We start from the raw sequence: 24,012 nt of genomic DNA on the forward strand, positions 1-24,012 counted from the left end.
AGAGCTGACAAATAAGTCATAAACTGATTTATGAATCTTCCTGGAAAATTACAATTGTGTGCCGGTCTGCGACCCGAATCTGGGACTGTACCTTCCACGGAAAGTGCTCTTAATAGGTTGAGAGTCGTACCTGGATAGCTCACCCATTCTGGGGGACCAGAGCTCAAATCCCCGACCGGCCATCCATATTTAGGTTCAAATGGGTCTGAGCACTATGGGACTTAACTTCTAAGCTCATCAGTCCCCTAGAACTTAGAACTGCTTAAACCTAACTAACCTACGGACATCACACACATCCATGCCCCAGGCAGGATTCGAACCTGCGACCGTAGCGGTCGCGAGGCCATATTTAGGGTTTTCATTTTTTCTCTAAATCGTGTAAGGCTGGGATGGAAAGGAAACGCTCGTTTCCTGATTCCTTCTCAGACCAATACGTGCTTGCGTTCCGATTCTAATGATCGCGCTCTATACAGGACACTAAACCGTAGTCTTCATTCCTCTTCGGGAATTTCCAGTGGCTTATCTTTAAATGTTCAAAAATGTTCAAATGGCTCTGAGCACTATGGGACTTATCTTCTGAGGTAATCAGTCCCCTAGAACTTACAACTACTTAAACCTAACTAACCTAAGGACAACACACACATCCATGCCCGAGGCAGGATTCGAACCTGCAACCGTAGCGGTCGCGCGGCTCCAGACTTATCTTTAAAGGAGTCTGGCTGAACTTGGTGCAGGAAAATTAATTAGTTACTAGTTAGTAACATAGATAACGACTAATTCAAACCATCAGCGGTGATACGTGCCGGTACATTGCGCGGAAATCCATTGGAAACTGTGGTCCATTTCACGCCAAATGCGACTATTGCAACGGTTGAAATCACCTTCTGTAGTTGAAAGAATTCGCTTTGCACATTGGAGAATAACTCATACAATAGCGCAACATAAATTGGGTCTTGCCATGCACCATTCGAAGCTGCAAGCTGCTTACAACAGTCCACAGTGTTGTTAGGCAGGCCGGCCGCTGTGGCCGAGCGGTTCTAGGCGCTTCAGCCCGGAACCGCGCTGTTGCTACGGTCGCAGGTTCGAATCCTGCCTCGGGCATGGATGTGTGTGATGTCCTTAGCTTAGTTAGGTTTAAGTAGGTCTAAGTTCTAGGGGGCTGATGACCTCAGAAGTTAAGTCCCATAGTGATCAGAGCCATTTGAACCACTTGTTAGGCAGATTCGTGTGAAAAGGCTCAAGTACTCGTACCTGGGTTCTACATAATGTGCGTCCACGTGAAAGTAAAGTCTTCTCAGCTGTGCAGTGTGTCCTATTGACTGTTAGTACCTCTGATTCCCATTGCTTTTGTTCTTCTCTGGTAAAAAGTGTGCCAGATAACGTCACACGCCGTAGAAAACCGTGTTCGCAAGTTCGTCGCTAGTTAAGAAAATAACGGTTGGGGTAGAGAAACAAACTCCAGTTGAAGCGGTCTATCTAAGACACAGGAGCACAAAAAAGGGAAGGTAATGTTTTGATAGGCAGGCGCTTCGCTGAGCCCGTTTCGTGCTTTGCTTCGTCTCCTAAACGGGAGAGCGATAAAATTAAAGCTGGTGTATTAAACATCTGCGAATTAAAACTCTAATTGCGATCTGAAGTTTTCCCGGCGCATTTCCAATTTGAATAGCTCTCTGGTATTCGACGGGGTAGCGTCGTAATTTCTCCACAATTTCCCTATATAGGGCGCCGAGAGGAACAGTACAGCATTCGTCAGGCCCCACCTGAAGATGGCAGCGTGTACGTCTGCCGAAATACAGGGTGATTCAAAAAGAATACCACAACTTTAAAAATGTGTATTTAATGAAAGAAACATAATATAATCTTCTGTTGTACATCATTACAAAGAGTATTTAAAAAGGTTTTTTTCACTCAAAAACAAGTTCAGACATGTTCAATATGGCCCCCTCCAGACACACGAGCAATATCAACCCGATACTCCAACTCGTTCCACACTCTCTGTAGCATATCAGGCGTAACAGTTTGGATAGCTGCTGTTATTTCTCGTTTCAAATCATCAATGGTGGCTGGGAGAGGTGGCCGAAACACCATATCCTTAACATACCCCCATAAGAAAAAATCGCAGGGGGTAAGATCAGGGCTTCTTGGAGGCCAGTGATGAAGTGCTCTGTCACGGGCTGCCTGGCGGCCGATCCATCGCCTCGGGTAGTTGACGTTCAGGTAGTTACGGACAGATAAGTGCCAATGTGGTGGCGCTCCATCCTGCTGAAATATGAATTGTTGTGCTTCTTGTTCGAGCTGAGGGAACAGCCAATTCTCTAACATCTCCAGATACTGTAGTCCAGTTACAGTAGCACATTCGAAGAAAAAGGGACCAAAAACTTTATTGGCTGAAATGGCACAGAAAACGTTCACCCTAGGCGAGTCAGGTGCAGACAGTGCTTGAACCAATTTCAGACGATAAGGTTTCATAACTAACCTTTTTCGTAGGACTCTCCATACAGTTGATTGTGGAATTTGCAGCTCTCTGCTAGCTCTGCGAGTCGATTTTCCTGGGCTGCGAACAAATGCTTGCTGGATGCGTGCTACATTTTCATCACTCGTTCTCGGCCGTCCAGTTTGCACAAACACCCATTCTCTGTAAACTGTTTATACCAACGTTTAATACACCACCTATCAGGAGGTTTAACACCACACTTCGTTCGAAATGCACGCTGAACAACTGTCGTCGATTCACTTCTGCCGTACTCAATAACACAAAAAGCTTTCTGTTGAGCGGTCGCCATCTTAGCATCAACTGACGCTGACGCCTAGTCAACAGCGCCTCAAGCGAACAAATGTACAAGTAAATGAAACTTTATAGCTCCCTTAATTCGCCGACAGATAGTGCTTAGCTCTGCCTTTTGTCGTTGCAGAGTTTTAAATTCCTAAAGTTGTGGTATTCTTTTTGAATCACCCTGTATTGTGGAGAAATTACGACGCTGCCCGGTCGGATACCCGAGAACTGTTCAAAAATTAAAACTCTAATTATTAAAAACGATAATGTGGCGAACAAGGTGACTATGTTGCGGAAGAGCGTTACTGCCGCTTGCTGAGGCAGTAAACGTAAATACACGACGAGCCGGTACTGAAGCTCGATGCCAAACAAGGGCACTGAGCAGCAGAGAGCGGATTACCTGCGACATGTCTTCTGCGGGCCGCCATTTTTTGCGGTTAGCGCGCAAGACAAAGCACAACACTGCGCCGAGAAAGAGATTCTAGTTTATGGCCCCCACCGGAAGGTACACGATTCCATTTCGCAGTGACAACCACAGCAATTCCAGCGAATGATCCTCATTTACTCTGCGGCCTGTGGGAATCGCTTTGTGCGGAGGTGTTACGGCAGCTACTCGCACACTTCCTGTCTTGGGCATGGTTGTGCGGTATCAAAAGCGCTTTTATTCTTCGTGTGTGTGTATGTGTGTGTGTGTGTGTGTGTGTTTGCTACATAGATGGAGAATAATAAACGAAAAATAAGATAATCTATAGTAATAACCGAGAAAGTACATTGCTCTGGCCACGCGGAGTGGCCGCGTGGTTAAAGGCGCCATGTCACGGATTGCGCGGCCCCTCCCGCCGGAGGTTCGAGTCCTACCTCGGGCTTAGATGTGTGTTGTTCTTAGCATAGGTTAGTTTGAATTCGTGTGAGTAGTGTGTAAGTCTAGGGACCGATGACTTCAGCAGTTTGTTCCCTTTGGTATTCACACACATTTGAACATTGCTCTGCAAAACTTAAAGACGAGAGATATAAGGTAACGTAGCATATTAGTTACTCGTTGGAAATGAGTGGAGTTGGGGAGCATGGTGCCAGACGTGTCCCAGTCATACACAGAGTTGAAGGAACTGGAAAACAACGTAGATATGTTGTAGTTACGAGACCCCATCAGGAAACTGAAAGGTGGAGTAAGGGACGAAGTGTGGCGAGTGTAGCCCAGGAATTTGGTACTGCTCGGAGTATTGTGTCACGTGCATTGGAAGCGTTCCGGTTAAGGGACTCCGGAAAGGCTCAAAATCATGAAAAGTTCAATTTTTACTTTTTTGCGTTTTCTGAATCTGCAGACTATTACCTTTTAATAGATATATAATTTATTCAATTCCGAAGACTACAACTATTTTTAAATTTTTTTTGAAATGTGTTCTACATGGGCGTGACCCACTGTGGCGCTGTTAAACTGCTGTCAAATGGTGTTATTATTAACGTCCGTGTTCATCAGGTACATTTTAGTGATGTGAGATAAAGTATGTGTTGTGGCTAACCTGTGATGGTTCAATATACATCGCTGGTGTGATTGTCGATTGTTTCATGTTTATTTACTCTGTCGTTATCTCGAAAATATTCGTAATTAATTCTGTTTCTTGAGTCTCTGTTTTGTTGAAGTATAATAATGACTAAAAGAAAAGTTATTAGAAATCCTCTGAAGGCTTTTAAGAAAAGGAGAAATGTTGGAAAGCCAAAGGTATGTGTTATTACTGTAAACAATAAAGACAATGAAAATCCCCAACATAGCTTGTGTCCCAAAGAAGAAGACAGTTGGTGTAAATATAACACAGGATTGCTAACTGGTGAAGTGTACACTCATAAGCATAGTCTGCCTCATGCAATAATGGAGGTGATAAAACCTATTTTCAGAGACTTAGCAGCACCTGAACTGTTGAAAAAGTGTACTCACGGAAAAACTCAAAACCCCAATGAAAGTGTAAATAGTGTTATATGGTCGAGAATCCCCAAGACTGTATTTGTTGGAATAGAAACACTTCACTTTGGTGTGTATGATGCTGTTGCGACTTTCAGTGATGGCAACATTGTAAGGTGCAAGGTATTTAGAAATATGGGAATGAAGATAGGTTCTAACATGGTACGAGCGATGCTTGCTTTAGACAAGGAACGCCTTCGGGCTGCAGACAGGGCTGTAAAGAGTCTAGAAATACAAGCAAGAGTAAACAGGAGGAGGAACAAGAGGAAGCTGGAGGAGGATTTTGCAGAGGATGAAGATAATCCATCCTATGGACCTGGAATGCACTAAAAAGTTAATCCAATCTTTGTCGCTCGATTCCCAAAGCTTTTATTTTCTCATACTAATTACATGTTTTCTAAGGATCTTCCAAACATATTTGTTTCAAACTTTCAGTAAATGTTACACAGTACCTTCTGCATAATTTAACACAGCCTTTTTCCAAAAAACTGTATATTTTTGAATATATAAATAAAAAATTGCAAAAAAATGTTGTGAATTTTCATTACAATTGAAAAAAAGTCATCTTTAGTAACTGAACTAAAATTTTGTAAAATCCCTGTGTTAAGTTGTAGCCCATATTCCAATAAACAATCTGTAAAAAGTTCAACTTCCTACCTCAAATACTTTGTGAGGAAAGATGTAATTTATAAGCGTTATTTTAACATTGCAAGTATAGGGCGTTCCGGAGCCCCTTAACAGGCACTGCTGCCCGAAGGAGAGGAGATAGTCGAACAGGGTCAACTAGGCACCACATGGCCACTACATTGTGCATCGGGCAACAAGGGATCAATGTCAAACAGTAGGTGCAATTGCGACCACAATTAAGAGGTTTTTGGACAACATGGTTGTGGAGATGAAGCACCGATTAGTATGATTAATCAATTATTCAAAAACAGCCTTAATCGCATTTATTATTATTATACCGCCAACCGGTTTCAAGCCGACGTAGGGGTCATCTTCTGGTCGTTTACACTGTGAAATTATAGATATCCGTGAGAAAGACTCCATTATACCGGGTGATCAAAAAGTCAGTATAAATTTGAAAACTGAATAAATCACGGAATAAAGTAGATAGAGAGGTACAAATTGACACACATGCTTGGAATGACATGGGGTTTTATTAGAACCAAAAAAAAAATACAAACGTTAAAAAAATGTCCGACAGATGGCGCTTCATCTGATCAGAATATCAATAATTAGCATAACAAACTAAGACAAAGCAAAGATGATGTTCTTTACAGGAAATGCTCAATGTTTCCACCATCATTCCTCAACAGTAGCTGTAGTCGAGGAATAATATTGTGAACAGCACTGTAAAGCATGTCTGGAGTTATGGTGAGGCATTGGCATTGGATGTTGTCTTTCAGCATCCCGAGACATGTCGGTCGATCACTATACACTTGCGACTTCAGGTAACCCCAAAGCCAATAATCGCACGGACTGAGGTCTGGGGACCTGGGAGGCCAAGCATGACGAAAGTGGCGGCTGAGCACACGATCATCACCAAACGACGCGCGCAAGAGATCTTTCACGCGTCTAGCAATATGGGGTGTTTTTTTTTATTCTAATAAAACCCCATGTCATTCCAAGCATGTGTGTCAATTTTTACCTCTCTATCTATATTATTCCGTGGTTTATTAAGTTTTCAAATTTATACTGACTTTTTGATCACCCGGTACAAGAGCTAAAATTACGTAAATTTAAAGTATGTTACCCACTGGTCGACTGCTGGTGGTGTCACTCCTGTCTACATAACGGCAGGAAACTATGAGAGATCAACCCTTCGTGTGGGCCTAAACAGCGTGCTGAGATCACGTGAATAGACGGCAACACCCCCAGCGGCGATCAACGGCATTCAATACTGTTTATTATATGTAATTACTAGTCACCTTGGTTTAACATAAATTTAAGTGACAGTAAATAACAGAAAACCGAACCATTCCATTTAAAAAGAGTTACAATTATAGTGTCAATTATAAAATAATAACAAAAGTTCCGTAGTCAACTCTTAAAATTCGTAAAAGTATATTATATAATGTGCCATAATATAATCATCGTCATCATTTAAGACTGATTATGCCTTTCAGCGTTCAGTCTGGAGCATAGCCCCCTTATAAAATTCCTCCATGATCCCCTATTCAGTGCTAACATTGGTGCCTCTTCTGATGTTAAACCTGTTACTTCAAAATCATTCTTAACCGAATCCAGGTACCTTCTCCTTGGTCTGCCCCGACTCCTCCTACCCTCTACTGCTGAACCCATGAGTCTCTTGGGTAACCTTGCTTCTCCCATGCGTGTAACATGACCCCACCATCTAAGCCTGTTCGCCCTGACTGCTACATCTATAGAGTTCATTCCCAGTTTTTCTTTGATTTCCTCATTGTGGACACCCTCCCGCCATTGTTCCCATCTACTAGTACCTGCAATCATCCTAGCTACTTTCATATCCGTAACCTCAACCTTGTTGATAAGGTAAGCTGAATCCACCCAGCTTTCGCTCCCATACAACAAAGTTGGTCGAAAGATTGAACGGTGCACAGATAACTTAGTCTCGGTACTGACTTCCTTCTTGCAGACGAGAGTAGATCGTAGCTGAGTGCTCACTGCAGTAGCTTTGCTACACCTCGCTTCCAGTTCTTTCACTATGTTGCCATCCTGTGCCATAATATAAAGTAAAACAATTTGTGACACACAAAAACTGGTGTCGTCTTGTATTATAATATATCTATTCGTAGATTTACGTAGAAAATATTTGAGTCAATTTACTACAACGGCTAATATGGAAGGACTACAAAGCCCTCCACTCCTTGTGGTGCCGCTGATCGCCGCTGGGAGTGTTGCCGTCTATTCACGTGACCTAAGCACGCTGTTTAGGCCCATACGAAGCGTTACTCTCGCATAGTTTCCTGCCGTTATCTAGACAGGAGTGACACCACCAGCAGTCGACCAATGGGTAACATACTTTAAATTTACGTAATTTTAGCTGTTGTATAATGGAGTCTTTCTGACGGATATCGATAATTTCACAGTGTAAACGCCCAGAAGATGACCCCTACGTCGGGCTGAAACCGGTTGGCGGTATAATAATAGTAATAAATACGATTAAGACTGTTTTTGAATAATTGGCAATTAAGAGGACTAAACGGAACGCAATCTAACGCTGCACAGTTGTATGGCGAGTCCATGAGGGTGGTCTCTACGTTGCGTTCGGTTGACAGATCGGCGGCACCGTTTATGATTAGAGATGAGCAAACTCGTTCATCCTTGGGAAATAGTTCACTGCTGATCGTCCTTTTTGGGGAACCGTTCATTTTTACTCGTTCACAGTTCATTTTTACTCGTTCACCGTTCATTTGTGCTGGGCATATGGTTCTTATGAAAAACTGAAAACTAGTAGTGTAGGTGACTGAAGGATGGAGGGCACCAAGAGGGGGCACTTGCCGCCCCCCCCCCCCCTGGAGTATAGAGTTTTTATTCATTACAGAATTCTTACACACTTTTAGAAGTAATTCTGCAGAACCTGATGTTTAGCCAACCGTAGCCTTGTGTGGCTGATCGCAGGGAAATAATATAGAGTGGCGCACGGAAAACCCACCCCGTGTACAGACTGCTCGCCAATTACGGACGATGTTTTGCCCGTTACGAGCAGATACAACAAACAGATAAACATGTAATAATTAGGCAGTGAAGAAATAACAAACTCATGCAAGCAACAATTGCGAAACAATCGATGACGATGTGTAGAGAGATGGAGAAGAGAACATGAAAATGTCACGCGACGCGCATGGGCTATAGCACATGTAGTCTTGTAAACCTGTTGGTGGCTGTTTCACAACTTGATGGACCACAAGTGTCTGGCATAAAATTCTTCGTTTCGACTTCCACTACACAGCTATGCTACGTTGTAAACAATAATCGTTTACACCCTATATATATTTCACGTTGTCTCTGAGTTCGTAGGCGAAGTACAGACTTTATGGAAGCATAAAATAAAATGTGGTTTTCTCATACTTGCGTCACACGTTTAGTAAAAATTAGGTTTTTATGTTGCATTATTAACGTTAATGCAGCAATAATAATAATAATAATAATTAAGATCGCGGTATTAAAGTTTTTGGTTTGAAAGCTCCTTCTGAACAAATGTTTTTGAGATAAAAAGTAAATACGATTTTATGGCAATCTATGTCTTTTCAAATGGAGAGGCACCGCTTTTCCTACTGAGCCAAAATGACCCACAACCCACTTTTTTTTTTTCGAAGAAACCAAACTAGAAGGTAATGCAAATTGGAAACAACCAAACTCAAAAATAATTAGAGCCTTCCTAAATGTAATGTTTTGTATATGAAAGACACACGAAAATGGTTTTATATGAATTTTCTTACACTAAAAATTAAGCAAAGTATTGAAAGTTATCTGCTAAATCAAGTCGATGAAACCAAAAAATATATGAATAACAAAAAAAACTTGCCTTGTTATAAGTATGTCTTCTGCTGTTCATCGATAAAATGAAGTGAGCTGATATGCCCTTTTGTTACCTGAAAAGACGTACCTATTACATACAACGTAATTTTTATGTAATTTATGTAACTATAAAATACTTTTTGATTACCGGTCGTGGACGCTGAATAGCCAGAATCAAGTACAAGAACAGTTTGGAACACATGTAACATAGGCGAGCGCAGTAAACGAAACGAACAACTGGATACTGAACTAGGAGCAGTCGGCAGTGGAACTGAGGCAGGTGGTCATGCGAAGAACGACGAGTGCGGCCGAGGGAGACCGAGACTGAGACGAGCACGCGACCGAGGCTGGAACGAGAACTGCAGAAGTGACCACCGCGACCGAAGTGAACTATGAACCGATCGTTCCTCGTTCCCGGGAACTATAAGTAGACCGCCGCGACCGAAGTGAACTATGAACCGATCGTTCCTTGGAATTCGTTCCTCGGTCCTTTCGTTCATCTTGGTGAACCGTTCCTTTGCACCTGTTCGTTCGCGAACTACCCATCTCTATTTATGACGGTGCCAAGAGCATATGGTCTGAACTAATGATCAGTGGGGTAGCATGCTCTGCCCAGATGAGGGTAAATTCGGTCTCAGTAGTGATTCCGGACGTACCCTCGAGCAACGAGACGTGAGAACGCGTGACGCACCCAAGAACATCGTCAAAAATGATAGTTTTGGTGGTCCAAGTGTTATGGTGTTGAATCGGCGTACTGACCTTCAAATCTTTGAGCACGGTGCATTCACCCGTCAACGTAATTGTGACACTGTGCTCCTTTCCCACGTGCGTCTTTTCAGGGATCATTCGGCCTCGACTTCATTTTTACGAATAATGCGCGACCGCATCGAGCAGCTTAAGTGGAGGAGTTCTTGGAACGAAACGATATTCGGCGAAAGTAGTGGCCTAACCGTTCCACAAACTTAAATCCGAAATCGCACTGATCGAAGAATCGAACGCCCTCTCACGAGAATTCCGTACCAACGTTGTCTCCAGCGTGGGAGCACGTGGCAGAACATCCACTGCTTTCCGTGCTGATCACTCATGTTATTAAAAACCATCATGTCCTGCTTGTTGTAATGTCCAGGGGACCATCATAAATCGCGGTGACTTCAGTCCGCTTATTGTCTTTGAATAAAACAGTCATTTCTTTTCGTGTCATTGTCTATTTCTTTCAGTTGCCTTCTATACTGTAGCAGTTCTTTCTACGAGGGGTGCCCAAAAAGTAATGCACTGCAGTGTTTTCTTTTTTTTATCCCGCCCGGATAGACGGCACGTGGGTCTGCTTCTGTAAACTGAAGGGTAGGCCGAATGTAGGAAGTGAGTAGGAGCAGGAAAACGTGAAATGCTTCGGTACTGCGTATGGGTTATAGCTCTTTTACTGGTGTATGAACATATAAAACTTGTGGTGTCACCGCCAGACACCACACTTGCTAGGTGGTAGGTTAAATCGGCCGCGGTCCATTAGTACATGTCGGACCCGCGTGTCGCCACTGTCAGGATCGCAGACCGAGCGCCACCACAAGGCAGGTCTCGAGAGACGTACTGGCACTCGCCCCAGTTGTACGGCGACTTTGCTAGCGACTACACGTACGAAGCCTTTCTCTCATTTGCCGAGAGACAGTTAGAATAGCCTTCAGCTAAGTCCATGGCTACGACCTAGCAAGGCGCCATTAGTAACATTGCATGTATCTAAAGAGTCTCACTTGTATCATCAAGAGCGATGTACCACAATAATGGATTAAAGTTAAGTATACCCGCAGCTACGTACTTTTCTTTATAGCATTCATTACGTCTCCTGTTTCAGACTTCACGCCATCCTTCGTGCGCTTATAGCGTGCATTTCGGCCCCCTCAAAACACTGTGTCGGCACCACTTGTCGACACAACAAAACTGATAACATTTCTTAACTTGGGCTGAGATGAGCACGTAGGTGCGAAGCTGTACATCAATCAAATCTAACATCGGCTAGAACTTACAAAGGCAAAATCTGTAGTGACTCGCCCACTATGAAATAGAAGCAATGTTGCTTGGTCGTCTACTCGGAATCAAATGGGCTGAATCTGGAGCGGCGCTCGTAGAGCTGCACAGTGCCGGCTAGAGGGCGTTGTCGTCTGTGTCGGTGTCGTAGTACCAACCTAAGAATATTTACCTACGCCGTAGCATCGTAGCTATCGATACACAGTTTTCTCTAACAATTCTTTACTGAACATCATGAGAATTACACATACGAAAGAATGGTGGTTTATCTGCGCACCCTATTTTTCCACGTAATCTCCATCCCGTTCTATGGCCTTCCTCCAGCGCGAAACAAGGGCGTGTATGCCCTGTCGGAACCAGTCCTTGTCCTGCTTCACTGTGTGAATCACCTCCTCATCGTCCTCAGAATGTCTTCCACGAATGGCATCCTTTAATGGCCCAAACAAGTGGAAATCCGAGAGCTCGCTCCAAAGTGTCAGGTGTGACAGCCGTGGATAGTCTCGCCGACCGCTGCAAATCGTGGAGCTCCGCCAGACCGCTTTCTGATGACGTCATCCTCCGTGCCCAGCGACTAACCGTACTTCTGCGCCCGCCCGGTTAGCCGTGCGGTCTAACGCACGGCTTTCCGGATTGGGAAGGAGCGCCTGGTCCCCGGCACGAATCCGCCCGGCGGCCTTGTGTAGAGGTCCGGTGAACCGGCCAGTCTGTGGATGGTTTTTAGGCGGTTTTCCATCTCCCTCGGCGAATGCGGGCTGGTTCCCCTTATTCCGCCTCAGCTACACTATGTCGGCGATTGTTCTCCACGTACGCGTACACGACCATTACTCTACCACGCAAACATAGGGGTTATACACGTCTGGTGTGAGACGTTCCCTGGGGGGTCCACTGGGGGCCGAACCGCACAATAACCCTGGGTTCGGTGTGGGGCGGCGGAGGGGTGAAGTGGACTGCGGTAGTCGTCGTAGGGTTGTGGACCACAGCGGCTGCGGCGGGGACAGAGCCTTTCCGTCGTTTCTAGGTCCGCGATTAGCATGCAATACAATACAATGCAACTGTACTTCATCTTTGTTGATCCATTATGGATCGTGGGACGACGGCTGGCATGAACTTCTTGATGCAACAATTTACCAACAGCCGTATGTATTGTAGAATTTTATTTTATGAACTTCTACGTTCATAAAATAAAATAAATTTCTACTATACATACGGCTGTTGGTAAATTGTTGCATCAAGAAGAACAACTGTACTTCTGTCGACAGCAGATGCTCCATAGACTTTGCACAAGCGTTTGTGAATATTCCCCACAGTTTCTTTCCCTGCAGTGAGAAATGCAATGCTGGCAATTTGCTTGTATCTTACAGCCGCCATTTTGAAACTGTCCTGCAGCTACGCTATCTGTCGGAAGTGACGGAAACTTGCCCCGCTCACTCAGAACACTTCAAATAATACATAGGTAACGTTTCGCATTCTTGCATTGTTTTCGGCTGAGGAAAAAAATGCGGTGCATTACTTTCTGGGCAACCCTCGTATGTATGGTCCAAGCTTCGTCGAGCCGTTACTTGGCAGTGACACATCATACGGTAGCTACTTTCGTCCTTACAATTTGCACACCAGTATTATAATTTTATGATTACTGTTTTCTAAGGTTCGTAGATCACAACATCGATGAAATGGCATACGAAAATGTACCACATTTCCGACTAAAAACTAAGGTATTATAATACGAGCCACAAATATGTGACTAATGCAGACGAAAGCACCATCCACTCCGCACCAAGGAACGGGATCACTAGACAAATGTTTTCAATATACGTACACGACTCATCAGATAGTTTCAGCAGTGCTGTCGAATTGTTCTTCAATGATGTTTTTGTGTACAAGAGGGTATCGTCGTTGGGCGACGGCAGAAAATGCAAAAGGACTTGGTGTTTCCACACGGTGGACCAAACAGCAACTTCCTTTAAATATGAAGAAATATGAAATATTGCCCACGGAAGGATCAACCTGATAAATCCGATTACAAGATTAGTGGTAAATTTCTGGAGGCTGTTACATGTTTTAAATATGTGGTAGCAATACTAATAAGGGAAATGCACCAGCTCGATCTGTTAAAACCGAATAAAAATGCTTTTTAAATTACAGAGATGTGTGTGTTCTACTATCTACATCAATGTTCTGGAAAGTAGTGTGAAGTGTACGGCAGAAGATACGTCGCATTGTACGAGTTATTAGGGCTTTTTTTTTTCATTCCATTGAGGTATGGAGCGCAGGAGGTATGATTGCTTAAATGCCTCCGTGCGTGCTGTCATTAATCTCATATTGTCTTGAAGATCCCTACATTAGCGATACGTAGGGGTTGTCGTTATTTCTAGAGTCATCATTTAAACGATTCTTGAAATTTCCTGAATAGGCTTTCTCGGCATTGTTAACGTCTATCTTCAAGAGTCTGTTAGTTCAGTTTCTTCAAGAGCTCTGGAACACTCTACCACGGATCAAACAAACATTGGTGCTTCCCTTCTGTGCATGTGTTCAGTATCCCCTGTTAATCCCATCTGGTACTGGTGTCAGAAATTTGAGCAATATATGGGTCGCACGAGCGGTTTGTAAGCAATCTCCCTTGAAAACAGATTGCATTTCCCCGTTATGGTACCAGTAAACCCAAGTCTACCTTCTCCTTTATCCGCGACTTTTCATTCGAAATCGCTACAAACTATTAGACCCAGGTGTTTGTATGAGTTGACAGATTCCAACTGTGACTCTCTTATATTATAGTCATAGAATAGTACGTTTTTCTGTTTTGTCAAGAGCACAGTTTTACCATCCGTGAAGGTCATTAAACCGTAAAACTTGCGTTTGTCTACGCTCGATGTCTTAAGATTAACGAAAGTAAAGATTACAGAAGCACAAATTGTTTAAGCAATAGTACCGTTCACGAAAGTCGTAAATGAGATAAAGTAAACAGCCAAATCCGTACATGGAACAGTATATGTTACAACATGGAGTTCTCTCATACTGCCCAAATCTGGAGGTGCTGCGTTGTCGGTTGTTCTTCCCCTGTTCGTCATCGAAGTGCCAGTTGGAGCTTTATTAAAGAGATTAAAATATAGCAGAACGAAAAGCACTCACACTTGACAAAGGCAACACTTCCACCCGCCATATCTTTTTGATTTTTGCGCCCTGCAGTAGTTCAGCATCAAAAACTACCGTGATCATATTAACGAAATCTGCATTAGGCGGATATCAAAAGTCATAACGATGGTATTATCCATATCTGCATTAGGCGGATATCAAAAGTCATAACGATGATATTATCCAGCTCCTCACCACGAAATGTTCAGTGCTTGCTCGGCGATGATTGGGTAGATGTACGTTGAGAAGTAACAGACGAGGTAGGAAAACAAACAAATGGATCACGGAAAAGAAAAAGAAAGAGGTAATTTTGACAGTAAAGAAAATGAAATGAGTGTTGGCGGAGCATGAAACGAGGCGAATGGATAGTAGATAAACTTCTTCGCTTGATGGCAGGCGAAAAGAGAAGAACGAGGTATAGGAGACATTCAGGATCAACACATGTGCATACAGGTTGCTCCATTGATCGTGACCGGGCCAAATATCTCACCAAATACGTGTCAAACGAAAAAACTGCAAAGGACGAAACTCGTCTAGCTTGAAGGGGGAAACCAGATGGCGCTATGATTGGCCCGCTAGATGGCGCTGCCATAGGTCAAACGGATATCAACTGCGTTTTTTTAAAAAGGAACTCCCATTTTTATTAGACATTCGTGTAGTACGTAAAGAAATATGAATGTTTTAGTTGTACCACTTTTTTCGCTTTATGATATATGCCGCTGTAATAGTCACAAACATATGGCTCACAATTTTAGACGAACAGTTGGTAACACATAGGTTTTTTAAATAAAATGCAGAACGGAGGTACGTTTTAACATTTTATTCGGTTGTTCCGATGTTATACGTGTACCTTTGTGAATTTATCATTTCTGAGAAAGCATGTTGTTACAGCGAAATTACCTATAAATACCACATTAATGCAATAAATGCTCAGAATGATGTTCGTCAACCTCAATGCATTTGGCAGTTCAAATGGTTCAAATGGCTCTGAGCACTATGGGACTTAAGATCTGTGGTCATCAGTCCCCTAGAACTTAGAACTACTTAAACCTAACTAACCGAAGGATATCACACACATCCATGCCCGAGGCAGGATTCGAACCAGCGACCGTAGCGGCCACGCGGTTCCAGACTGAAGCGCCTAGAACCGCAAGGCCACACCGGCCGGCTTGGCAATACGTGTAAGGACATTCCTCTCAACAGCGAGTAGTTCGCCTTCCGTTCGCACATGCATCCAAATGTTCGCACATGCATAGACAGTGCGCTGACGCATGTTGTTAAAGGCGTCGTCGGTGCATCAGGATAGCAAATATCCTTCAACTCTCCCAACAGAAAGAAATCCGGTGAACGTGCGGGCCATGGTATGGTGCTTCGACGACCAATCCACCTGTCATGAAATATGCTATTCAACAGCGCTTGAACCGCACGCGAGCTATGTGCCGGACATCCATCTTGTTGGAAGTACATCGCCATTCTGTCATGCAGTGAAACATCTTGTAGTAACATCGGTAGAGCGTTAAGTAGAAAATCAGCATGCATTGCACCATTTAGATTGCCATCGATAAAATGGGGGACAATTATCCTTCAAATGTACAAATGTGTGTGAAATATTATGGGACTTAACTGCTAAGGTCATCAGTCCCTAAGCTTACACACTACTTAACCTACATTATTCTAAGGACAAACACACACACCCCTGCCCGAGGAAGGACTCGAACCTCCGCCGGGACCAGCCACACAGTCCACTACTGCAGCGCGTAGACCGCTCGGCTAAACACGCGCGGCCAATTATCCTTCCTCCCATAATGCTGCACCATACATTAACCCGCCAAGGCCACTGATGTTCCACTTGTCGGAGCCATCGTGTATTTTCCGTTGCCCAATAGTGCATATTATGCCGGTTTACGTTACCACTGCTGGCAAACGACGCTTCGTCGCTAAATAGAACGCGTGAAAAAAATCTGTCGTCGTGCCGTAGTTTCTCTTGTTCCCAGTGGAAGAACTGTACACGACGTTCAAAGTCGTCGCCATGCAATGCCTGGTGCATAGAAATATGGTACGGGTGCAATCGATGTTGATGTACCATTCTCAACGCCGACTTTTTTGAGATTCGCGATTCTCGCGCAATTTGTCTGCTACTGATATGCGGATTAGCCGCGACGGCAGTTAAAACACCTACTTGGGCACCATCATTTGTTGCAGGTCGTGGTTGACGTTTCACATGTGGCTGAACACTTCCTGTTTCCTTAAATAACGTAACTGTCCGGTGAACGGTCCGGACACTTGGATGATGTCGTCCAGAATACCGAGCAGCATACATAGCACACGGCCATTGGGCATTTTGATCACAATAGCCATACATCAACACGATCTCGACCTTCTTCGCAATTGGTTAACGGTCCATTTTAACACGGGTAATGTATCACGAAGCAAATACCGTCCGCACTGGCGGAATGTTACGTGATACCACGTACTTATACGTTTGTGACTATTACAGCGCGATCTATCACAAAGCGAAAAAAAGTGGTCCAAGAAAAACATTCGTATTTCTTTACGTACTACACGAATATGTAATAAAAAAATGGGGGTTCGTATTTAAAAAGAAACGTGATGTTATACGTTTGACCTATGGCAGCGCCATCTAGCGGGCCAACCATAGCGTCATCTGGTTTCCCCTTGAAGCTAGACGAGTTTCGTTGTTTGTAGTTTTTTCGTTTGATGCTTATTTCGTGAGATATTTGGCCCGGTCACGATCAATAGACCACCCTGTATGCACATGTGTTGCTGCTGAATGTCTCCTATACCTCGTTCTTCTCTTATCACCTGCCATCAAGCGAAGAAGTTGCTCAGTCTATCTACTATCCATTCGCTTCGTTTCATGCTCCGCCAACATTCATTTCATTTGCTTTACTGTCAAAATTACCTCTTCTTTCTTTTCCGTGATCCATTTGTTTCTTTTCCCATTTGTCTGTTACTTCTGAACGTACATCTACCCACTGAACGCCGAGGACGCACTGAACATTGCGTGGTGAGGATCTGGATAATACCATCGTTATGACTTTTGATATCCGCTTAATGCAGATCTGGATAATATGGTCAGTATGATATCTGATATCCGCCTAATGCAGATTTCGTTAACATGATCACGGTAGTTTTTGATACTGTACTAAGGCAGTGAGCAAACATAAAAAAGATGTGGCGTGTGCAAGTGTTGCCTTTGATGCTTATTTCGTGAGATATTCGGCCCGGTCACTATCAATGGACCACCCTGTATACTTGTGGACAGTAATGTATGCAATACTCTAGGCCTACATGAGTCGTTTGTCTAGTGTGAATGCCAAATGGCTGAGTAGGTGATTACTGCTCGCACTGTACCTCGAGCCAGGGGCCAGGTCATTACGAACAGCACACTATGTGCTGCGACACGCTAGCACAGTATTACGTATCGCCACCCGCCTGGCTGGTGACCAATGAAAGTATCGCAACCAGGTACGCTTCGGCATGCTGCGACAACAAACACGCTCTGGCGCGTGAAACACTGGCCGTGTGACCAGGCTGGGCATCGACTCGGCGAGTTATCGAGGCTGCATCGGCTGAACTGTGGGCTTCCACAACGAGGTCGGCATCGCTCAGGCGATATCCTGAAAGGACCGCCTGCCTGGGTTCCATCCGCAGCACCGATGGGTCGATTGTCGAACTGAGACCCTCCCAGCGACGGAGCTACTGGATGCCTGCCAGCACCGGACTCCAGCAGCCAGGAGTTCGTGCCGGGATGCCTCCGCCACTGGACACTGGATCCAACTGCCAGTCAGCCTCGCCTACGACGTATCCTGGACTGACCGCCTAGCCCCACAGCCGAGTCCTCACCGATAGTCTCCAGGGAGTGCACTTTTCACGTCACAAGGTTGCCTCGTCGCTGTGTTGACCGGAACGTAGAGACTGCTGGTTATGTCTCTTGTAAACCTACATCTCTATCTACATACATACTCCGCAATCCACCAAACGGTGCGGGGTGGAATGTACCCTCTACCACTACTATTGCACTGGAAAATAGAACAAGGGAAAAACGATTATATTCCTCCGTATGAGACCTAATTTCAGGTGTCTTATCTTCGTGGTCCTTACGCGAAATGTATTTTAGCGCCAGTAGCGTAGTTCTGCAGGCAGCTTCAAATGCCGGATCTCTAAATTTTCTCAAAAGTGTTCCTCGTAAGGAACGTGACCTTCCGTCCAGGGATTCCCATTCGAGTTCTCCAAGCATATCTGTAATGCTCGGGTGTTGCTCGAACCTACTGGTAGCAAATCTAGCACAGCAGATCTGAATTGCTCCAACGTCTAACTTTAATCCGATCTGGTACGGATGCCAAACACTCGAGCAGTACTCAAGAGTAGGTTACAGTACTGTCCAATATGCGGTCTCCTAGGCAGACGAACCACATTTTCCCAAAATTCTCTCAAATAAGCGACGTCGAACATTCTCCTTCCCTACCACAAACCCTCACATGCTCGTTCCGTTTATATCGCTTTGCAACGCTACGCCCAAATGTTTAAACGACGTGACAGTGTCAAGCAGGACACGAGTAATGCTGCATCCGAATATTACGAATTTGTTTTTCACACTCATCGGCATTAACTTACATTTTTTCTATGTTTACAACTAGCTGCCATTCGTAACACAACTGGAAATTTCTTCTAAGTCATCTTCTATCCTCCTACAGTCAGTCATCTCCGACACCTTCCCGTACACCACGGCATCACCAGCAAAGAGCCAGAGACGATCTGGCGTGATCATTTATGTACATAGAAAGTAACACCGCTTCTATCACACTTCCCTGGCGCACTTGTGACAATACCCTTCTCCCTGATCATCGCTCGACGTCGAGGCCGACATACGGGGTTCTACGAGGGTCACTCCTAAAGAAATGCACACTATTTTTGTAAAAATACACTCTAAAAGTGTGTAGATACACTGCTGGCCACCGTAAATGCAACACCAAGAAAGACAAGAGGTAGCAGAACAAGATTTATTTTGCAGATAACATGTTGACCAAGTATCAAATGATTACGTTTACAGACGTCTGTGACATGTGGTTCCTGCCAGAATCAGTAGCCAGAGTAGCCGCCATTGTTGGAGATCACCGCTGCCACACGTCTCGGCATTGAGTCAAAGAGACGTTGGATGTGTTCCTGGGGTACAGCAGCCCAAGAAGCTTCCACACGTTGCAGAAGATCATCTGGTGTGGCAGCTGGGGATGTAATCTGGGTCACTCGTTGAGCAACCGTGGACCACATGTTTTCTATCGGCGAAAGATCCGGAGAGCGAGCCGGCCAGGGAAGCAATTCAATTTGGTTATTGACGAAGAACCTTTATACAATGCGTGCCACGTGGGGTCGCGCATTATCCTGTTGAAATATGGCTGTGGCCGAGCCCTGAAGGTAAGGAAGGACAACTGGCTCCAGCACCTCGGATATGTAGCGCCGGCTATTTAAAGTACCGGCAATGCGTACTAGAGGCGTGCGAGAGTAATATCCAATACCGCCCCATACCATAATACCCGGTGCAAGACCAGTGTGGCGGTGCATAATGCAGCTGTCCAGCATCCTCTCTCCACGGTGTCTCCACACTCGAATCCGACCATCGTGGTGCTGCAGACAGAAGCGTGCCTCGTCAGTAAAGACAACGTCATTCCATTCTGCCGTCCACATCCGTCTGTCATCACACCATTGGCGACGGAGACGTCTGTGGTTCTGCGTCAATGGTAGACTAAGCAATGGACGCCTTGAGGACAGAGCACTCTGCTGTAAACGGCGTCGAATGGTACGCGCAGACACTGGATGATGCGTTACAGACGCAATGTGCTGTGCTATGGTTCAGGATGTCACTGAGCGATCCGTCATTGCCATGCGCACAATTTGCCTATCAGCACGTGCAGTTGTGCACCGAGGTGAATGCGATCGACCACGTCGGTCCGTGGTACCCTCCTGCATCCAACGGTCACATATCCGCATTACAGTTGTTTGGTTTCGTCCAACACGACTAGCGATTGCTCTGTATGATAATCCACAATCTCGGGAAGCCACTATCCTTCCTCTGTCGAACTCGGATACTTGATCAAAAGATGTTCGCTCTTGTCTACGAGGCATAACTGATCGTCTTGTGAAACAACCACAAGGTAAACACACGTGCCGAACGTACACTCGTCGAAATCGCCAAGCCTTAAATGGCGCTATGAGGTGGCGCCACAGGCGCGCGTGATGTGCGTCTGCGCTGAAATTCTAATCAGTTGCATATCTCATCGCTGCAAAGCCATGGTGTAAATTTCACTTGATTCGGATGCTTCCTTCAGGGTGTTGCATTTACGGTGGCCAGCAGTGTACATCCTTCCTGCTTGTTTTCAAACTTAGTTCAACCTGTTCCCGCGAGTGGCGCCGTCGCATCATGTCTTCATGGTGGCTGCTACACTTGGCGTTCGTCAGAAGCAACGTGCTGTCATAGAATTCCTGTGCTGTGAAAACGAGACAGTGGGAAACATCCACAAGAGGTTGAAAAAGGTGTATGCAGATGCTGCTCTCGATCGCAGTACAGTTAGTTGGTGGGCAAGCAGGTTACGTGATGAAAGCGGGCACGGCAATATTGAGGATTGTACTCGCAGCGGCAGGCCTCGTACTGCACACACTCCAGACAATGTGCAGAGAGTTAACGAATTGGTGACTGCTGACAGAAGCATCACAGTGAACGAATTGTCACGCTACGTTGGGATACGGGAAGCAAGTGTTTGCAGAATACTGAAAGTGTTGGCGTTAAAAAAGGTTTGTGCCAGGTGAGTTCCCAGGATGCTGACAGTGGCTCACAAAGAAACAAGAAAAACGGTATGCAGCGAACTTTTGGAACAGTACGAGAATGGTGGAGATGAATTTCTTGGAAGAATTGTAACAGGTGATGAAACTTGGCTCCATCATTTTTCACCAGAGACGAAGGGGCAATCAATGGCGTGCCATCATGCAAACTCAGCCAAGAAAAAAAACTCAAAACCACACCTTCTGCTGGAATAGTTATGGCTACGGTGTTTTTCGATTCCGAAGGACTCTTGCTTGTGGACATCATGCCAAGTGGAACCACCATAAATTTTGAGGCACATGTGACGACACTGAAGAAACTTCAAACTCGACTGAGTCGTGTTCGACCACATCGGCAAAAGCAGGATGTTTTGCTGTTGCACGACAATGTATGGTCACATGTCAGTCAAAAAACCATGGAAGCGATCACAAAACTCGGATGGACAGCACTGAAACACCCGCCTTACAGTCCTGATCTGGCTTCATGTGACTATCATCTCTTTGGGAAACTGAAAGACTCTCTTCGTGGAACAAGGTTTGAAGATGATGACTGCCTTGTGCACGCTGCCAAACAGTGGCTCCAACAGGTTGGTCCAGAATTTTACCGTGCGGGTTTACAGGTGCTGGTTCCAAGAGGGCGTAAGGCAGTTGAGAGGAATGGAAATTATGTGGAGAAATGAAAATATTGTTCCTAAAGAATGTATCTACACAGTGTAAAACTTTCAAACATTTAGAATAAAAGTTAGGTTTAAGAAAAATAGTGTGCATTTCTTTTGGAGTGATTCCCGTATAACGTAAGAAGTCTTCGGGCGACTCCCATATGCTTGTACTTTGATTAACCATGCACTGCACTCCTTGACATCGCATACCCTGAGCGTGCTTGATTTATCCCGCACATCTGCCTCCACCAGAGAGAACCAGCTCTCCTATCTCCTACGATCATGTCAGTGATGGGTGACTAACGGTGTTCGCCGACAATAACGCTCAAGTAGCTCTTGGAGAGCCAGCGAAATTTAGCTCACGATGATCGCTCGGGGTTCGGAACCTCGCCCCATTTCTCTCTTCGACGCTAGAATCGTTCTGAGTAACTTGCTGAATTCATCTACATCTATCTACATCTACATCCATACTCCGCAAGCCACCTCCCGATGTGCGGCGGAGGATACTTTGCGTACCTCTATCGGTTTTCCATTCTATTCCAGTCTTGTATTGTTCGTGGAAAGAAAGATTGTCGGTATGCCTCGGTGTGGGCTCTAATCTCTCTGATTTTATCCTCATGGTCTCTTCGCGACATATACGTAGGAGGGAGCAATATACTGCTTGACTCCTCGCTGAAGGTATGTTCTCGAAACTTCAACAAAAGCCCGTACCGAGCTACTGAGCGTCTATCTTGCAGCGTCTTCCACTGGAGTTTATCTATCATCTCCGTAACGCTTTCGCGATTACTAAACGATCCTGTAACGAAGCGCGCTGCTCTCCGTTGGATCTTCTCTATCTCTTCTATCAACCCTATCTGGTACGGATCCAACGCTGGTGAGCAGTATTCAAGCAGTGGGCGAACAAGTGTACTGTAACCTACTTCCTTTGTTTTCGGATTGCATTTCCTTAGGATTCTTCCAATGAATCTCAGTCTGGCATCTGCTTTACCGACGATTAATATTATGTGGTTATTCCATTTTACATGACTCCTCTTGCCTACTCCCAGATAATTTATGGAATTAAGTACTTCCAGTTGCTGACCTGCTATATTGTAGCTAAATGATAAAGGATCTTTCTTTCTATGTATTCGCAGCACATTACACTTGTCTACATTCAGATTCAATTGCCATTCCCTGCACCATGCGTCAATTCGCTGCAGATCCTCCTGCATTTCAGTACAATTTTCCATTGTTACAACCTCTCGATATACTACAGCATCATCCGCAAAAAGCCTCAGTGAACTTCCGATGTCATCCACAAGGTCATTTATGTATATTGTGAATAGCAACGGTCCTACGACACTCCCCACGGGACACCTGAAATCACTCTTACTTCGGAAGACTTCTCTCCATTGAGAATGACATGCTGCGTTCTGTTATCTAGGAGCTCTTCAATCCAATCACACAATTGGTCTGATAGTCCATATGCTCTTACTTTTCATTAAACGACTGTGGGGAACTGTATCGAACGCCTTGCGGAAGTCAAGAAACACGGCATCTACCTGGGAACCCGTGTCTATGGCCCTCTGAGTCTCGTGGACGAATAGCGCGAGCTGGGTTTCACACGATCGTCTTTTTCCAAACCCATGCTGATTCGTACAGAGTGGATTTCTAGTCTCGTGTCGTGCCCTGGGAGTCCGCGTGGCGGCAGTAATGCGGCTGGCGCTGGTCCATCGGCAGCGACGCCCCCACTCGGAGGCGGCGGCCAGCGTCGCGGCGCCACAGGCTGTCGGCTGGCCTGCGGCTAGCCTAGCCCCCGGCCTCCATATATATATATATATATATATATATATATATATATATATATATATATATATAACTCCGCCTAAGCCGGTCCCAAGCCCGGTTGTAAAAGGAGGAGGGGGAGGAGTAACACCTCGTAAAAAAACCTTGGTTCACCTGGCCCGGGTGATAGTACCTTGTGAGGGTCCCTTGCCAGGGATACGGCGAAGACCTCAACGGTAGTGAAGACGGAGATGAAGATCATCGGTACGGCGGAACTGGCGGAAGAGGCAAGCATTATCAACAAGATAAAGCATATTGAAAAGCCCAGACACGTCTGTGTGGCAACCACCGGTACTCTGGCCAGCGTCTGT

The sequence above is a fragment of the Schistocerca nitens genome, chromosome 4 (assembly GCF_023898315.1).
Source record: "Schistocerca nitens isolate TAMUIC-IGC-003100 chromosome 4, iqSchNite1.1, whole genome shotgun sequence".
Lineage (NCBI taxonomy): Eukaryota > Metazoa > Arthropoda > Insecta > Orthoptera > Acrididae > Schistocerca > Schistocerca nitens.